This window comes from Canis lupus, chromosome 15 (genome assembly GCF_048164855.1).
Source record: "Canis lupus baileyi chromosome 15, mCanLup2.hap1, whole genome shotgun sequence".
Classification (NCBI taxonomy): Eukaryota; Metazoa; Chordata; class Mammalia; order Carnivora; family Canidae; genus Canis; species Canis lupus.
The window spans coordinates 19,753,327-19,770,389 of NC_132852.1; the positions used below are offsets into that span (position 1 = coordinate 19,753,327).

The 17,063-nt window shown below is 37.7% G+C and overlaps 1 pseudogene; it reads left to right on the top strand.

The window, feature by feature from the left end:
* The window catches only part of LOC140604496 (glyceraldehyde-3-phosphate dehydrogenase-like), a 72,130-nt pseudogene extending 55,417 nt beyond the window's left edge, over positions 1–16,713 (top strand).
* The last annotated feature ends 350 nt before the right edge of the window (positions 16,714–17,063 follow it).

The window sequence follows — 17,063 nt, forward strand, 5'->3', positions numbered from 1 at the left end:
TTCTATGCCTCTCCTCTCTTCTACTTAAGCCAGTTTAGGCCCATGCTATCAAATACTATCTCTAAGCTAATGACTCCCAAATTTACAGTTTCTAGTCCTGAGATCCAGATGAGTATGTCTAACTGCCTTCTCAATATTCCCACTTAAATGTCTAATAAGCTTCTGCAACTTAAATCCAGAAGAAGACTCTTGACTTTCACTCCAAGTAAATGGTACTATCCACCCAGTTCTAAAGGCCAAAAATCTGGAAGTTCCATCTTTTTTTCCTTATCCCCCATAATTAGCCCACCATCCGAATTCTCCTTCTTGCATTTTCCCTAATGTAATTACACCACCCTAGGCCTACTCATTACCTACTGTCCAACTACTGGAAAGGCCTCTTAACCTATTATCTGGCTTTGATTCTTGTCTGCTTATATAATCCCTATCCACAAAGGGATCACAATAACCTTTCTAAGGCATAAACCAAATCATAGTATTCTTTGCTTAAACCATACAGCAGCTTCCTGTTCATCCCAGATTAAATTCAAATTCTTTATTATATATCCCACAATGTCCTACCTGGTCTGGTTCTTGCTCATCTTTCTGGTTTTGTCTCCTTTGGCCTTCTGTGACTATTTCACATATTCTATTCTTTTTTTTTTAATTTTATTTATTTATGATAGTCATCACAGAGAGAGAGAGAGGCAGAGACATAGGCAGAGGGAGAAGCAGGCTCCATGCAGGGAGCCTGACGTGGGATTCGATCCTGGGTCTCCAGGATCGCGCCCTGGGCCAAAGGCAGGCGCTAAACCGCTGCGCCACCCAGGGATCCCACATATTCTATTCTTAATCACTCTCAAAACTTTTGTTCCTGCCTTTTCTCTACCTGAAATGTTTTCTCCTAAATCTATGTCTCCTCTATTCCTAAAAATTTCATTCATTTTTGTTTGTGGCAAACATTCATATCAATGAGTTTAAAGTACATATATTTCATATTTATATTATACTTAGATCAACTATGAGTTTATGTAAACTTTAATCCCAATTATTTAGATCATTCATGAATACAAGCATGTTTTTTATAGTTTAGTTAATTAAATATGGTTTAATACAGAAAAACTATCTAATAATAAAGTTATCTTGGTTGAGAAATATTTTTAATTCTGTTGATCACTGACTTTTCCTTCCACTGGAATGTTATACTGTATGAATCAAGCACTTTGTTAAAAAAAAAAAAAAAAAAAAGCACTACCTTGTTAAAAATTAAACACCAAAGTTATAGAAGCAAGTTCAGAATTGAAAAAAATAGTTGATTCTAACAAAATTATATACTCTATTTTATTATGGTTTGTTTATAAATATTCTTGTAAATGGTTCAGAATTAAAACATTTGACAAATCCTAATGCTACAAGCAACTTCTCTTATTTACACAGTAAAGCTAATTTTATTTATCATTATAAAAATTTCTCAGAGAACTATATTCTAGTGGTGGGAGACAGGCAATAAATAAGTGGATGTATGGATAATAACATCTAATAATGACAAAGCTCTGTAAAGATTTAACAGTGTAATATACAATGGCTGGAGAGTGAGCCTGATTTACACAGCAGAGCAACAATGATCTCTGGAGAGAGACACTTAGGTTCCTAAGTACAGATAATTGTGTTGTAAGATGATATATTCAGATCTTCAAGTAATTTGAATATTCATCATATATTTAGTAGTGAGTTTTGGAGAAAACAAGAATTTGAATAAGAACATGTTACAAGAAAAAAAGATAACCCTACCCCAAACCATTCTTAAAATATGATTATAAAGACTTCCTTATTCAAAGAAGAACAAAGTGGGATCCCTGGGTGGCGTAGCGGTTTGGCGCCTGCCTTTGGCCCAGGGCGCGATCCTGGAGACCCGGGATCGAATCCCACATCGGGCTCCCGGTGCATGGAGCCTGCTTCTCCCTCTGCCTGTGTCTCTGCCTCTCTCTCTCTCTGTGACTATCATAAATAAATAAAAATTTAAAAAAATTAAAAAAAAAAACAAAGAAGAACAAAGTTATCTTGATTAATAAATTTTTGAATGCCCAAATAAGACAGGGTAGCCATCCCAAACAGAGAAGCCTCTTCATTTATAGGTTTCTGCTGCTTCTTATCTTACACTATTCAAACACCACCATCCAGAACCTTTAAGCAGCAGCATTTTTCCTCAAAGTCAAGGACCATTCATCTTTGTCTTCCTATAGCCCTACACAGCTCTGGGCATATCATAGGCATTCAACAACCATTTAATCAACTAAATCAGTCAATCTTCTTATCCTCTTATATCAAACTAATCTTGTTCCTAACATATAGGAGGCACTAAATCAATATGTTTGTTGAAGTAACATGTTGCAAATACATCATTCATCTAAATCTGTAAGATTGGGTAGCAGTAAAATAAAAAACATTGGCTTTAAAGACAGACAGGTCTAGAGTTCAGGGATCCCAGCCCCACTCCTCAGTATCTACTTGAACTCAGACAAGTTGAGTAACCTTTCTGAACTTAGAATCTTCATCTGTTAGAAAAAGATAATAGTGTGCAAGGTAAGGTACTGTGAGGATTAAAAGAACAATGTGTGGAGCTCCTGCTATAGTTTCTGGCCCAAAGATCTGTACAGTAAGAATAGAGATCACAATGGTGTTATTATTACCTTATTAAGCACGTGTTCATGCCTTGAGTACCCACAAATACAATTAGTAATGACTATTTTCATCATTGTGGGCATCAGGAGTATTTCTGAGGTTTTTCCCAAGGAGAGCAGGGAACAAATCATAGTACTCCAAACACACAGCCCATCTCAGTACTGAGCAGAACAAGACATGAGCATCAGAGCTCTCTCTGGAGATGTGCCTCTGCTATAAGCAAACTGATCGAACACGCATACAGTGAAGTCTTCTAACAGAGAACCATAAATTGTAAACAGTTTTTACAGAAGGCTATTTTTCTCAGACCAAAAGTGTTATTCTGTTGGCATTTTCAAATGACCATGTGCAATTACAATATAAAAACAGGGGTTGCTATTATGAGATACCATCTTTTACATTTTTTTTAAATTTCTGTATATTAAGAATTTCTATTAATGCATGACTCAGGCCAAAAACTTTAGCATCATCCTTAACTCTAACTTTCTCTCACATTCCACATCCAATCCCTTGGAAAATTCTGCTGGCCCTACTTTCAAAATACAGCCAGGATCTGACTTTCCTCATCACCTCCTGAGCTACCACTTGGTTCAAGCAGTCATCATTTTCATGTGGATTTTGCACTAGCTTCCTACTGGTCTTACTGCTACTGCCTTTGACCCCTTTAGTCTATTCTGAGCATAACAATCAGAAGTATCCTTTTAAAACTTACATCTTATCTTGTCACTCCTCTGCTCAACATCCTGCATGACTCCCCACTATGCTCAGCATAAAAACCAACACCCTCAGCATGGCCTTTAAGGCCATCCATGGTCTGGCACCCTTCCTGTCCACCGTCCTTTCCTATACTCTACCCTCACTCACCACTGCAGCCACATTGGCTTTCTTGCTTGCTCAGGAATGAAAAGGCAAGTGTCTACATTGTGATCTTTGTTCTATCTGCTCTATCTAAAAAGCTCTTGTTCCAAACACCCTTTGTCTATCCTTTCATCTCCTTCAAGTCTTTCCTCAAGTCTCATCTTAATGAGGGCTGCCCTCGACAGTCTACTTAATACTAGAAACCCTCCCCCCCCACAACACACACACACACACACACACACACACACACACATTTACCATTCCCCACTTTTCTACTTCTTTAGTGTTCAGTAAATGCATAATTAATGAATATAAATTAAGAAGATTAAAATGTCCCATAATTAGTGGCAATATGCCTTTTATGTAGGAAGCAAGCAAACCTTTGCATGTGCAAAACTCAAGGTCTTTCTACTTGGTTTAGAGCCACCGTGCCTGGTGGCATCAACAGGACATAAACTAATATTTAGTAGAGGGTATAAACAGTTCAGTTCTCAGAACTTATAATACACGAAGATTCTACCCACATGGATTATGATATGTTGAGCCTAAGAGTTTGGTGATTTAGACAAAATCAACATAAAGTACACTGAAAAAATTCAAATTAGCAATTAGTACCTACTATCATTTTTCTCATCTATAAAACAAACCTAGTAAAAGAATTTTTCTTTTAAGTTATGAAAGTTATTATTACTTTTGTCTATAATTCTCATACCCTATTTGTCTTTCACTAAAATAGATACCTTATCATCTGTCGTTATTTCTATTATTCCTACCTATATATTTTGGGGATAAAATGTTTAACATTGTTTCTTTGAATTTCATCCCTTGTCTCAAAGCTTCTCTCTAGATAATTGTGAATTCCAAGATTAAAGAATAAGGAATAGCTAAATAAAATGTTATATTAGGCCAGAAAACTACTGCCTGATGGTCAAATTTGGTCCACTTGTGTTTAAAATAATTATTTAAAATAATTATTGAAATAGCCATGCCCGTTCATTTATAACTTGTTTATGGCTACTTTCACACAGTAATATCAGAGCTGAGTAGTTGCAAGAGAGGCCATATGTCCCAAAAAGCCATATTTACTATCTAAGCCTTTACAGAAAAGGTGTGCCTGTGTTAGGTGATTTACCTTTCTGCTGACTGGTCACAAGGTGCTGTGTACCACTACATGAGTCATTCGTTGAGCACCAACTATGTGTCGTGACTGCTAGTCCTATACATAAGAGTGACATTCACAAACATTAACGATAGTTGTCAAAGGTGGCCATGAACAAGTATAGCTCCCCTTTTTTCATTTTAGAGAGAAGGTGGAACATGGAGTGGGGAGAAATTGTTCATATCCAAAGAATAGATATCCTTCACTAAACGGCACTGCTTACCCCCTTGACTTGCAAGAAAATAAAAACAGAAAGGTTAAGTACACAGGAAACAGGAATGAGGAACAGATCCTTATTTTCGCTAGCAACTCATGATATCACTAGTGCCAGAGCTGACTTACATTACTGCACCATAACCTGGGATAAGACAAACTCGAAACTTGTTGGAGACCTCAAGCCGCAGTCTGATTCCATCTGCTTACCCGCGGCAGCCAACAAATGCTGGAGCTGCATTCTGGCCCTCCTGCTGCTAGGATGCTGACAGTAATTCCATCTTCATGTCACCCTGCCACATTCACCAACATTGTCAAAACAAGGCTCATGCGACCTGAATACTATGACTCAGGCTTCAGTTCAGAAATGTGAAGTACCAGCTGCTACTCCCATACTCTAGCATTTCACAGCAGCATTTTTGCCAGTGAAAATCTCATAGAAATTATATTAGCATCACAGAGGCCCAGTTATGTCTACATTTTTCCAGTGTGCTGGTCAACAGACACCTGAACAGTCATTAGGAAAGCATTCCTTAAGCCAGGCTCAATACTAATCCATTACTTGAGAATATGTACTGTTCCACAAGAAAATTTTACAAAGCATTGATCCTAAGAATTTCTGTTTGTGGTGGTTCATGACATACTATGAGTTATAGAGAACAGAATTATATTTGCCCTATGAATAAGTTTTTTCCAACTGATTATTGTGGTAAACTATATATAACATAAAATCTACTATATTAATCATTCTTTAAGATTCATTCATTTGAGAGAAAGAGCGAGCATGAGTGGGGGTAGGGATAGAGGGAAAAAATCATCAAGCAGATTCCCTGATCAGTGCAGAATTCAATATCTGGACCCATAAGATCAGAATCTGAGCCGAAACCAAAAGTTGGATGCTCAACCAACTGAGCATCCCAGGCATCCCTTTGTTAATCATTTTTAAGTTGAGAATTGAGTGGCATTAAGTACATTCATGTTATTGTGTAACCATCACCACCATCCATCTGCAGAACTTTAGGATCTCATACTAAAACTCTGAGTCCATTAAACAATAACTTTCCATACCCCTCTCCATTATTTTTTAAATTTCCTTTTCAAATTTTTAATTATGAGTATATAGGAATGTTGATTTTTCCATGTTAATTTTATATCCTTTTACTTTATTAATTCTAGTGGAGTCTGTGAAATCATTCGTTTTCTTCATATATCATCATCTCCTTTTTAGATTAGATGCCATTTTGGTTTTGCCTCCTTGCTCTGGCTATAATTTCCAGGGCTATGTTGGATAAAAATGCCAAAAGTGGGCATCTTTGTCTTATTCTTGATCTTAAAGGAAAAGCTTTCAGTCTCATCATTAAGTATGATGTTAGCTCTGGGGTTTTGATATGTGGATTTATTATATTTACCTGCTTTTCTGATATGCCAGTCTCCTTTAATGTTTTTTATCATGAAAGAATATTAAATTTTGTCAAAATTTTTTCCACATCAATTGGGATGATCACATGATTTGTTTCCATTGGTTCTTTTTTTAATAAATTTATTTTTTATTGGTGCTCAATTTACCAACATACAGAATAACACCCAGTGCTCATCCCGTCAAGTGCCCCCCTCAGTGCCCGTCACCCATTCACCCCCACCCCCCGCCCTCCTCCCCTTCCACCACCCCTAGTTCATTTCCCAGAGTTAGGAGTCTTTATGTTCTGTCTCCCTTTCTGATATTTCCCACACATTTCTTCTCCCTTCCCTTATATTTCCCTTTCACTATTAATGTGGTATATTACATTGATCAGTTTTTGTGTTGAACCATTCTTGCATCCAGAAATAAATTCCACTTGGTAATTGTATATAACCCTTTTTATATGCTGCTGGATTCTGTTTGCTAGTATTTGGCTAAGGACTTTACATCAATATCCATCAGGGATATTGGTCTGCAGTTTTGTTTTATTATAGTGTCTTTGTCTGGCTTTGGTATCAGGGTAATGTTGTCCTCATAGAATGAATTTGGAAGTATTTTCTCCTCTTTAATTTTATGGAAGAGTTTAAAAAGGATTAGTTTCCAGTCCCAGGGCCTTTCTTTCTTGAGAAGTTCTTGGTTATTGACTCAACATCCTTACCAGTTTTAGATATATTCAGTATGTCTCTTTGTGATTCAGTCTTTAAAAGTTTTAAATATCTAGGAATTTACCCATTTCATCTAGGTTATTGATTTGTTGGCACACAATTATTCACAGTACTCTCCTGTAATCCTTTTTATTTCTGTAGATAGTAATATCCCTACTTTAATTTCAGATTTTAGTAATTCAAGCTTTTCATAATCTAGCTAAAGGTTTATCAATTTTGTTAATCTTTTTGAAAAACTTACTTTTGTTTGCATTGATTTTCTCTATTGTTTTCCTATTCTCTTTTATTTATCTCTGTTCTGACCTTATTTTTTAGAAGATTCTATGTATTTATTCATGAGAGATACAGAGGGAGAGGCAGAGACATAGGCAGAGGGAGAGGCAGGCTCCCTGTGGGGAGCCTGATGTGGGACTCAATCCCACGACCTGGGGATTGTGACCTGAGCCAAAGGCAGACGCTCAACTGCTGAGCTACCCAGGCATCCCAGCTCTGATCTTTATTATTGCCTTCCTTTTACTAGCTTTGGGTTTAATTTATTCTTATCAATATAATTCATTTTTAAATTCTGTTTAATATCATCTATGGGCTTCCCCCCTCCTTCGAACACCAAAAGACTTTCACTTTCTTATAGTAGTCTACAAGGCCAGAGTTAATGTCTGATTCATTTTTGTAGACTATATATCAATATTTCAATCATAAGGATAGAGTTTAGCATCCTTTAGTGCCTACTACTATGTGGGAGGTGATACACCAAGTGCTTTCTATACATAGTCTCATCTAATCTCACAGCATCTTCACTATATAAATGAGAAGACTTAAGCTCAAAGAGAAAATAACCTGTGAAATTCATATGACTACTACATAACAGAAACAGGATGTAAATAAAGGTCTGTGTGACCTCAAAGACCAGACTCTCCTATTAAACTTATCTCTCCTATTCATTCATTTATTCAATCATTATGTATTGATCATCCCTATTATATGTGCCAGGAAATGTTCTGGTATAGAGGATACATTAATGAACAAGACAGACAAAGATATCTGCCCTATGGAGCTTTTATTCTATTGTAGGAGAAAACACCAAAGGGCCATATGATATATAGTATTAGAGTGGTCAAGGTAAGTAAAGACTTGAATGCAGAGGGAACTAGAACAAAGGCAAATCAAGCAGGATGACACTTTGGGTTCATGAACAGGCAAGGAAGTCAGGGTGGCTAAAGCAAAGTGGGAGCAAAATTAATAGGAGAGGAGAAAGTCATAGAGAGAATGAGATTAACAGAGTAATGGGATAAATTTAAGTAAATAATCTTTCATAATTATGTGATATATCACATATGTAAGTATATTTAATATATATATTTAAATGACCTTAAAATGAACCACTTTGTACCAATCCCATTAAAAAAATGTGTGCCACAGTCTCTAACCAGAGAAAACAATTTTTCTTATTGTATTATTCCCATACAATATATTAGTTAATTTAGCATGGTTTAGACATTTATATTAATTCAAACAAACTGCATGTATTTTTCTATCCATTGTTATTTATTCATTCATTCATTCATTCATGAGAGACACAGAGAGAGAGAGAGAGAGAGAGAGAGAGAGGCAGAAACAGAAGCAGGCTCCTTGCAGGGAGCCCAGTGTAGGACTCGATCCCAGGTCCCTAGGATCACACCCTGGGCTTGAAGGTGGCGTTAAAACGCTGAGCCACCCAAGCTGCCCTCCATTGCTTTTTTCAATCAAGAGTGGCTGAGATCCATTTTTATATTTGCAGCTATAACTCATTAATTTATACTTCTGTATTATATTAATACACAGTATGAAAATACAATTTATCCATATTATGAATGGATACGTGGATTTTTTCCCCCAGGATTTTGTTATTATAATGTAGTTATCAACACTCTTATATGTGTCTCCTGTGAAAATGTATAAGAGGTTTTGTTCTTAAGTCTAGTGAAATTGCTAGGTCATGGAGAATGCACATGATCAATTTTGCTGGGTAATGTTTACTGTTCTCCAGAGTGATTTACATTCATAAACATTCTATAAACATATCCAATAAGCATTTAAAGAGCAAACTCTAAGTGTTCTACTTAACTTTGAAATATTAGATTTACAGAAAAAAATTAATAATATAAAGAATTTCCCTATACTCTCCATCCAGCTTCCATTAATATTAACATCTTATATAAGCATGGTACATTTATCAAAACTGAGAAATTAACACTGGTACAGGCTATTGGCTAAACTAGATTATATCTGGGTTTCATCAGTTTTTTTAATAATCTTTTTTCTGTTTGAGAATCCAATCTAGAATACCATACTGCATCTAGTTGTCATGTCTCCTTAGTCTCTTCCAACCTGTGACAGTTTCTGTCTTTCCTTTTACTCATAACCTTGACACTTTCAAAGAATACAAGTTAGGTATTTTGTAGAACATTCCTCAACTTGCGCTTACTGATGTTTTCTCATACAGATTTGGAAAGAATATATCACAGAGGTGAATTTCCTTTTTCATTACAGCATATCAGGGGTAAAAGTTGTTAACATGACCTATGACTGGTGATGGTAACCTTTATCACTTTATTAAGTTTCTATCCACTAAGTTTTTCTGCTGTAAAGTTGCAATGTTTCCCATTCCCATATTCTAGTTATTACAAGCAAGTCACTCAGCCCCAGCCCACTATCACAGGAGAGAAATTAAGCTCCACCTCCTACAAGAGTATCAAAGAATTTATGGACATGGGTTAAATTCACTACAGTAATTAATAAATACTTAGGGAAAGATATTTTAGCAAGTATCCTGTTGCTGCTGAATACTTCAGTCACTAACTTTGACATTTACACATGAAGTTTCCCTGCAGCAATTATTACTATGGTATTCCACAGGTCTTTTTCTATTTCCCTCTTTCCTTCTGTATTTAATATTTGGAATTCTCCTATAAGGGAGATCGGTCACTTCTCCACCACTTATTTATTCAATTATTTATTTATATCAATATGAACTCTGGGTATGTGTTCTATTTTGGGGGTTGTATTTCAGTAGTAGTTACTTGGTCACTTGAATTGATCCAGCTCTGGCCATTGAGAGCTCTTATAAGTCCACTCCTGTGTTCTTCTGACATGCCCTATTCCTTTCTTTCTTTTTTGTTTTTCCTTTTTGGCACCACTAAATGCTCCAGGCTCATCGTGAATTTTCTCTGCCCTGATGCCCTAGAATCAGCCATTTCTCTAGAGAACTCTAATTCAGAAGGTACAATTTTTAAAGTCAATTTCCATGTGTTATTATTGCGATTCCTAGATTGTTTCTATGCTATAATTAATGCTATAATTAACTATAGATTTTCTATAACTAAGCCATGCATATTATAGTCCCCAAGCTACTAGACCGTGTTAAAGTGGAACATGAATCCATCAACAGTATTTTATCCTTCTGTCTTCTAGCACTTACCTACATAATCTCTATGGGCCCTATAGGCTATACAATTTCGTGATTCTACAATGGAAAGACAAAGGGCAAAAATGTTCCCATAAGGAACTTTTCCTTGTTTCAGACAAATGTTTCATTTTGACAAACTGTAAGAGACTTTTTTCTAAGATTTTTATTTATTTATTCATGGGAGACACACACACACACACAGAGAGAGAGAGAGAGAGAGAGAGAGAAGCAGAGACAGAGGCAGAGGCAGAAGCAGGATCCCTGCAGGGGGCCCGATGTGGGACTTGATCCCAGGACTCCAGGATCATGCCTTGGGCTGAAGGCAGGCTCTAAACCACTGAGCCACCCAGGCATCCCAGAGACTCTTAATCATAGGACATGAACTGAAGGTCGCTGGAGGGGAGGGTTGGGAGGATTGGGGTAACTAGGTCATGGACATTAATGAGGGCATGTGAGGTAATGAGCACTGGGTATAAGACCGATGAATCACTGACCTCTACCTCTGACCTAATAACACATTATATGTTATTAATTTAATTTAAATAAAAAATCTTTAGTTTTATTTTGCCAAAAATGTATTTAACCCCTAGTTAAGCTCTACTTTATCTTTCCTAGCCCCTCCCCCAAGGTTTACCCTTACTCCTTCCATTTTATTAACTTTGAAATAAATTTTTAAGTTTGTTTTACTGTATCAAATTACTATAGCAATAAGATAATAAAAATATAGAACAATGAACTCTGCTTACTTATAAACCCTTTCTTCTTGACATTAACCTAATATGATCTACTGTTCCCTAAATCATAGTCACCACACAATTTAAACACTAGAGCAGTGGTTCTCAACAGAAGGGAATCCCATCCCCAGGGGACATTTGACAATATCTGAAGACATTTTTCTTTGTGGACAAGTGGAAAGGATCTTACTGGTACCCAGTGGGTAGAGTTTTGTAATGCTACTAAACATCCTATGCAAGAGCCCTTTACAACAAAGAAATATCCGACTCAAAATTCAACAATGCCAAGATTGAAAAATGCTTCAGTAAAGGAATTTTCCATTTTCAAATTGCTTAAATAGTTACATAGCAGACATTTTCCTCTGAAACTCTTAAAGAAAATATTTTCAAATACCAAGGACTATCTCCACTAAAAATTTCGATACAATAAAGGATTTTATGGAAGAATCAGATGGCAAAATATGAAAGATCCTCTGGAGCTACAAAACACCAAGAAAACAAAGGCAGAGTTAAAGGCTCATGGTGCACCTTAACTGATTCTGTTGTGAGAGTTATTTATGTGACACTGCCAATGCTTAAATAGATCATAAAAATTGTTAAGTAAGTGGATTATCATTGAGTTTGCATCTTAAATCAAAACAAGAATGTTCTTCTGGCTAACATAATTCTAGTGTGATGCAGCTAAGAGAATTTGAGGACAGGAGATAGAAGCTAGGAGTCTAGACAGGGCTCCATCTTTACCTGACTGACTCTGGGCAAGTCATATATATAGCTTTCCTGGGCTCTAGTTCCCCCATCTATAAACTTTCCTCTCAAAGTTGATAATAAAATGTGAATGCTAGTGCCTGTCTTATCTACATCACAGAGTTATTTTGAGAACTGTTTTTTTTAATTATTTATTTATTCATGAGAGACACAAAGAGAGGCAGAGACATAGACAGAGGGAGAAGCAGGCTCCTTGTAAGGAGCCCAATGTGGGACTCAATCCCAGGACCCTGGAATCATGCCCTGAGCCAAAGGCAGATGCTCAACCACTGAGCCACGCAGGCATCCGGAGACCTGATTTTTTTTTAATGTACTTTCCTTTTACTTATTTGAGTACTGATATCTTATTATATCTTCTTACACTTCATATATAAGATTTTGTAAAGAACAGTGCCTTTGGAAGACTAATGAAAAGTAGATTGCTAGAGAGAGAAGGTTGAACAATCCCATAGAGATACTATTGAGCTCTTCAAATTGATTAATTTCTTTTCCTCTTAAAAGGTCCCATTGGAGTGCAAAAACACATTGAAAAACAAAATCACATACAAGCCACAACTGGGAGAAAAATTTGTAAAACACAAACCTGATAAGGAACTTACACCTAAAACATACATAGCATTCTTAAAATGCAGCAATAACTCCATTTTACTTATTTACTTATTTATTTGAGAAAGAGAGAGAGTGTACACGCAAGTGGTGGGGTTGGGGTGGGGTGCAGAGGGTGATGGAGAGAGAGAATCCTAAGCAGGCTCCAAACCCAGTGCTGAACCTGATGCAGGGCTCCACATAAGGCTCCATCTCACAACCCTGAGATCATGACCTGAGCTGAAATCAAGAGTGTGAGGTTTAACTGACTGAGCCACCTAGATGTCCCAACAATAACCTCATTTTAAAATGTGGGGGAAAAAAATGAAAATAAATAAAAAAATAAAATGTGGGAAAGACGGGTGCTTGGGTGGCTCAGTTGCCTAAGTGGCACTCTTGATTTCAGCTCAGGTCATGATCTCAGGGTGCTGGGATCAAGACGGAGCAGGCTTCATGCTCAGCAGGGAGTTTGCTTGAGGATTTTCTCTCTCCCTCTCTTTCTTTTTCAAATAAATAAATAAATCTTTAAAAAAATAAAATGTGGGAAAGATCTGAATAGACATCCTTCCCCCAAAGAAAGTACACAGGTACCAAATAAGAATATGAAAAGATGGCCAATAACAGTGTTCATTAGAGAATTGCAAATTAAAATACCAATGAGATACTACTACCTACCTATTAAAATGGGCAAGCATTTTTTTTAAAAAACTGACGATACCAATTCCTGGCAAAAATGTACAGCAACAACTACTCTCATTCACTGCTGGCAGGAAAGCAAAATGGTACAGCCACTTTGGAAGATAGCTTGTTAGTTTCTTACAAAGCTAAACATATGATCCAGCAATCACACTCCTAGGTATTTACCAAACTGGTTTGAAAACTTAAGTCCTCACAAAAATCTTCATGCAAATGTTTATACAACTTTATTCATAAGTTCCCAAAACTGGAAGAAGATATCTTTCAAATATGAATGAATAAACAAACTGTGGTACATTTATACAAGGAAATATTATTCCATTATAAAAATAAAGGAGCTATCAATACACTCAGAGACATGGCTGAACATTAAATGCATGATGCTAAGTGTAAGCAGTCTGAGAAGGTGTATACAATATAATTCCAATTCTAGAACACTCTAGAAAAAGCAAAAGTATAGCAACAGTTAAAAAAAAATCAATAGTTACCGGGGATTTGAGGGATTGAATAACTGAATTACAGGGGATTTTATAGATCAGTGGAGCTATTCTACATAATACAGTAATGGGGGATACATGACATTCTGCATTTGTCAAAACCAGCAAAACTTTAGAGAACAATGAGCAAATCTTAACACATACAAATATTTTAAAATCATTTAGAAGGCTGGGGATCCCTTAATGGTCCACAGACTGTGACAAAAGAATCAAACTGTATTACAGATATGTGGAACAGTCTTACTGAAAAAAATGGGGGGTAATGGTGCTGACCTGACTATTTTCGGAAATGACTGCAGTCTAAGGATAAAGACAAAATAAATTGTACATAAGTACTGTACTCTAGTCAATAAAGTTGTTTCCCACAGGGTATAGGTTAAAAATTCTAATTTTACTATGCAAGTGTATTGAAACTTAATAATTAGGTAAATCAATCATGGATGGTGGGAAGCAGGCTGCTCACTGCTGGAGAGGAAACTTACAGATAAGCAAGGGAAAAAGATTAGAATGATCCATGTAGTATGGATTAGAGTTGAAAACGTCAATATGTATGACATTTAGCTTAATACAGATATAATTGATTATATGTATAAATACTGAAATGTATATATACAGGGATTTGTATACATACAAACATTCCCTCACTCTGTCAGCTGGAAGGGCCTAAAAGAAATGATACCCCACCAGCAATAAGTATAACTAGCACTCAGATGTTGGTCTCTAGTACCATTCTCCAATAAAAGGAACCAGGGCTCCTTGAAGAAGTGGTAGATTTTAGATCTAGGGCAAAATGTAGACAAGACAATCCAAGAGCATCTTATAGTATCAAAGATTAAGGAAATGTTCCCCCCAAATGATGAAGGTATGGCAAAGAGACACAAGAATTCCAAAGCTAGCCAAAGCTACAACGATTTGAGCAAAATAAATAGAATAACTTGGGACTATAACCCAAAGTATAAAATACATATCTGTAAGTCCATGCTGATATAAATAAATGATTGAATAAATAATTAAATTAGAGATAAGAGACAAATCTCTCATACAGAAGAATTCCAAATACTTTATATTGGGTACTCTACCCTCAAGGAAGTGGAGCATAACTCCTTACTCCTTAAAGTTTAAGATGTGCAAAGTGACTTTCTCCCAAAGAGTATGCTACAGAAAGGAAGAAAAAGGACTTAAATTAACCTGATAAATACTACCTTAGCCACAAGATCAACATCAACAGTGATAAGTCATGTTGATAACATGTACTTTTGATGAGATATGATGACAATGGCATTTAACATCGGAGGTTCTTCTCCCCAAAACCTATAAGCTCAGTCTAAATCAGGAGAGAAACAACAAAAAAAAGTCCAGGAGAGGAGCATCCTACAGTACTCCTGATTAGTGCTCCTCAAAACTTTCAAGTCATTCATAGCAAAGTCTGAAAAACACTCACAGTGAAGAGAAGCCCAAGGAAACTGGACAATTCAATGTAATCAGGGTTCCTAGAGGAGGTACTAGAACAGAAAAAGCACATTCATAGAAAACAAAGTAAATCCAAATAAAATATGAACTTTGGTTATGACAGCATATCCATATTAGTTCATTAACTACAAGAGATACGCCATAATAACGCAATACAGTCAGTGATGGGAGATATGATGAGTTTATGCAAACTCTTCATACTCTATGTTCACATGGTCCTGTGAATATAAAATATAAAACTGCTCTAAAAAGTAATCAGTGTGGCTGTCTGCTCCTCCCCATTTGACAGACAGCCACATCTGCTGGTCCAGTGTCAGCTGCATCCCCGAGACACGACGAATTGGCTATATTAGGCACCTGGTCACCAGGGCTGCTTTTAACTGGCAAAGTGGATATTGTCGCCATCAATGACCCCTTCATTGACCTCAACTACATGGTGTACATGTTCCAGTATGACTCTACCCATGGCAAATTCCATGGCACGGTCAAGGCTGAGAATGGGAAACTTGTCATCAATGGGAAGTATCTCCATCTTCCAGGAGCAAGATCCCGCCAACATCAAATAGGGTGATGCTGGTGCTGAGTATGTTGTGGAGTCCACTGGGGTCTTCACCACCATGGAGAAGGCTGGGCCTCACTTGAAGGGCAGGACCAAGAGTGTCATCATCTCTGCTCCTTCTGCTTATGCCCCCATGTTTGTGATGGGCGTGAACCATGAAAAGTAGGACAACTCTCTCAAGATTGTCAGCAATGCCTCCTGCACCACCAACTGCTTGGCTCCTCTGGCCAAAGGTCATCCATGACCACTTCAGCATTGTGGAGGGCCTCATGACCACCAGCCATGCCATCACTGCCACCCAGAAGACGTGGACTGCTCCTCTAGGAAGCTGTGGTGTGACAGCCAAGGGGCTGCCCAGATAATCATTCCTGCTTCCACTGGCTTCACCAAGGCTGTGGGCAAGGTCATCCCTGAGCTGAACGGGAAGTTCACTGGCATGGCCTCCCATGTCCCCACCCCCAACATGTCAGTTGTAGATCTGACCTGCTGCCTGGAGAAAGCTGCCAAATATAACATGAAGAAGGTGGTGAAGCAGTTATCGGAGGGCCCCCTCAAGGGCATCCTGGGCTATACTGAGGACCAGATTGTCTCCTGCGACTTCAACAGTGACACCCACTCTTCCACCTTCGACGCGGCGGCTGGCATTGCCCTCAATGACCACTTCATCAAGCTCATTCCCTGGTATGACAATGAATTCGGCTACAGCAACCAGGTGGTGAACCTCATGGTCCAGATGGCCTCCAAGGAGTAAGAGCCTCCTGGACCACCAGCCCCAGCAAGAACATGAGGAAGAGAGAGGCCCTCAGCTGCTGGGGAGTCCCTGCCCCAACTTAATCCCCCAACACACTGAGAATCTCCTGACCTCCAATTTACATCCCGGACCCCGAGGAAGGGGAGGGGCTTGGGGAGTCCTACCTTGTCATGTACCATCAATAAAGTATACTGTACCCAGCTTAAAAAAAAAATAGTGTAAAAAATCATTAGAGAAACCCTGAATTAAACTATAATTTAATGGATTAAACTATAACTGCACTTTTTCACAAGCATCTGGTTTTACAAAAGAAGAAGAGACCAGAAGACTTAATTTTGAAATTTGCTCAGTAGACTACCCTAGGGCAGCTAGAGCCCTCATTCACTCATCAGCCACTTATAAACTAACAGAAAGGCATTGGTCTGGGCACCTGGGTGGCTCAGTTGGGTAAGGGGCCACCTTCAGCTCAGGTCATGATTCCAGGGTCCTGTGATCCAGTCCTGCATCAGGCTCCCTGATGAGCAGGGAGCCTGTTTCTCTCTCTCT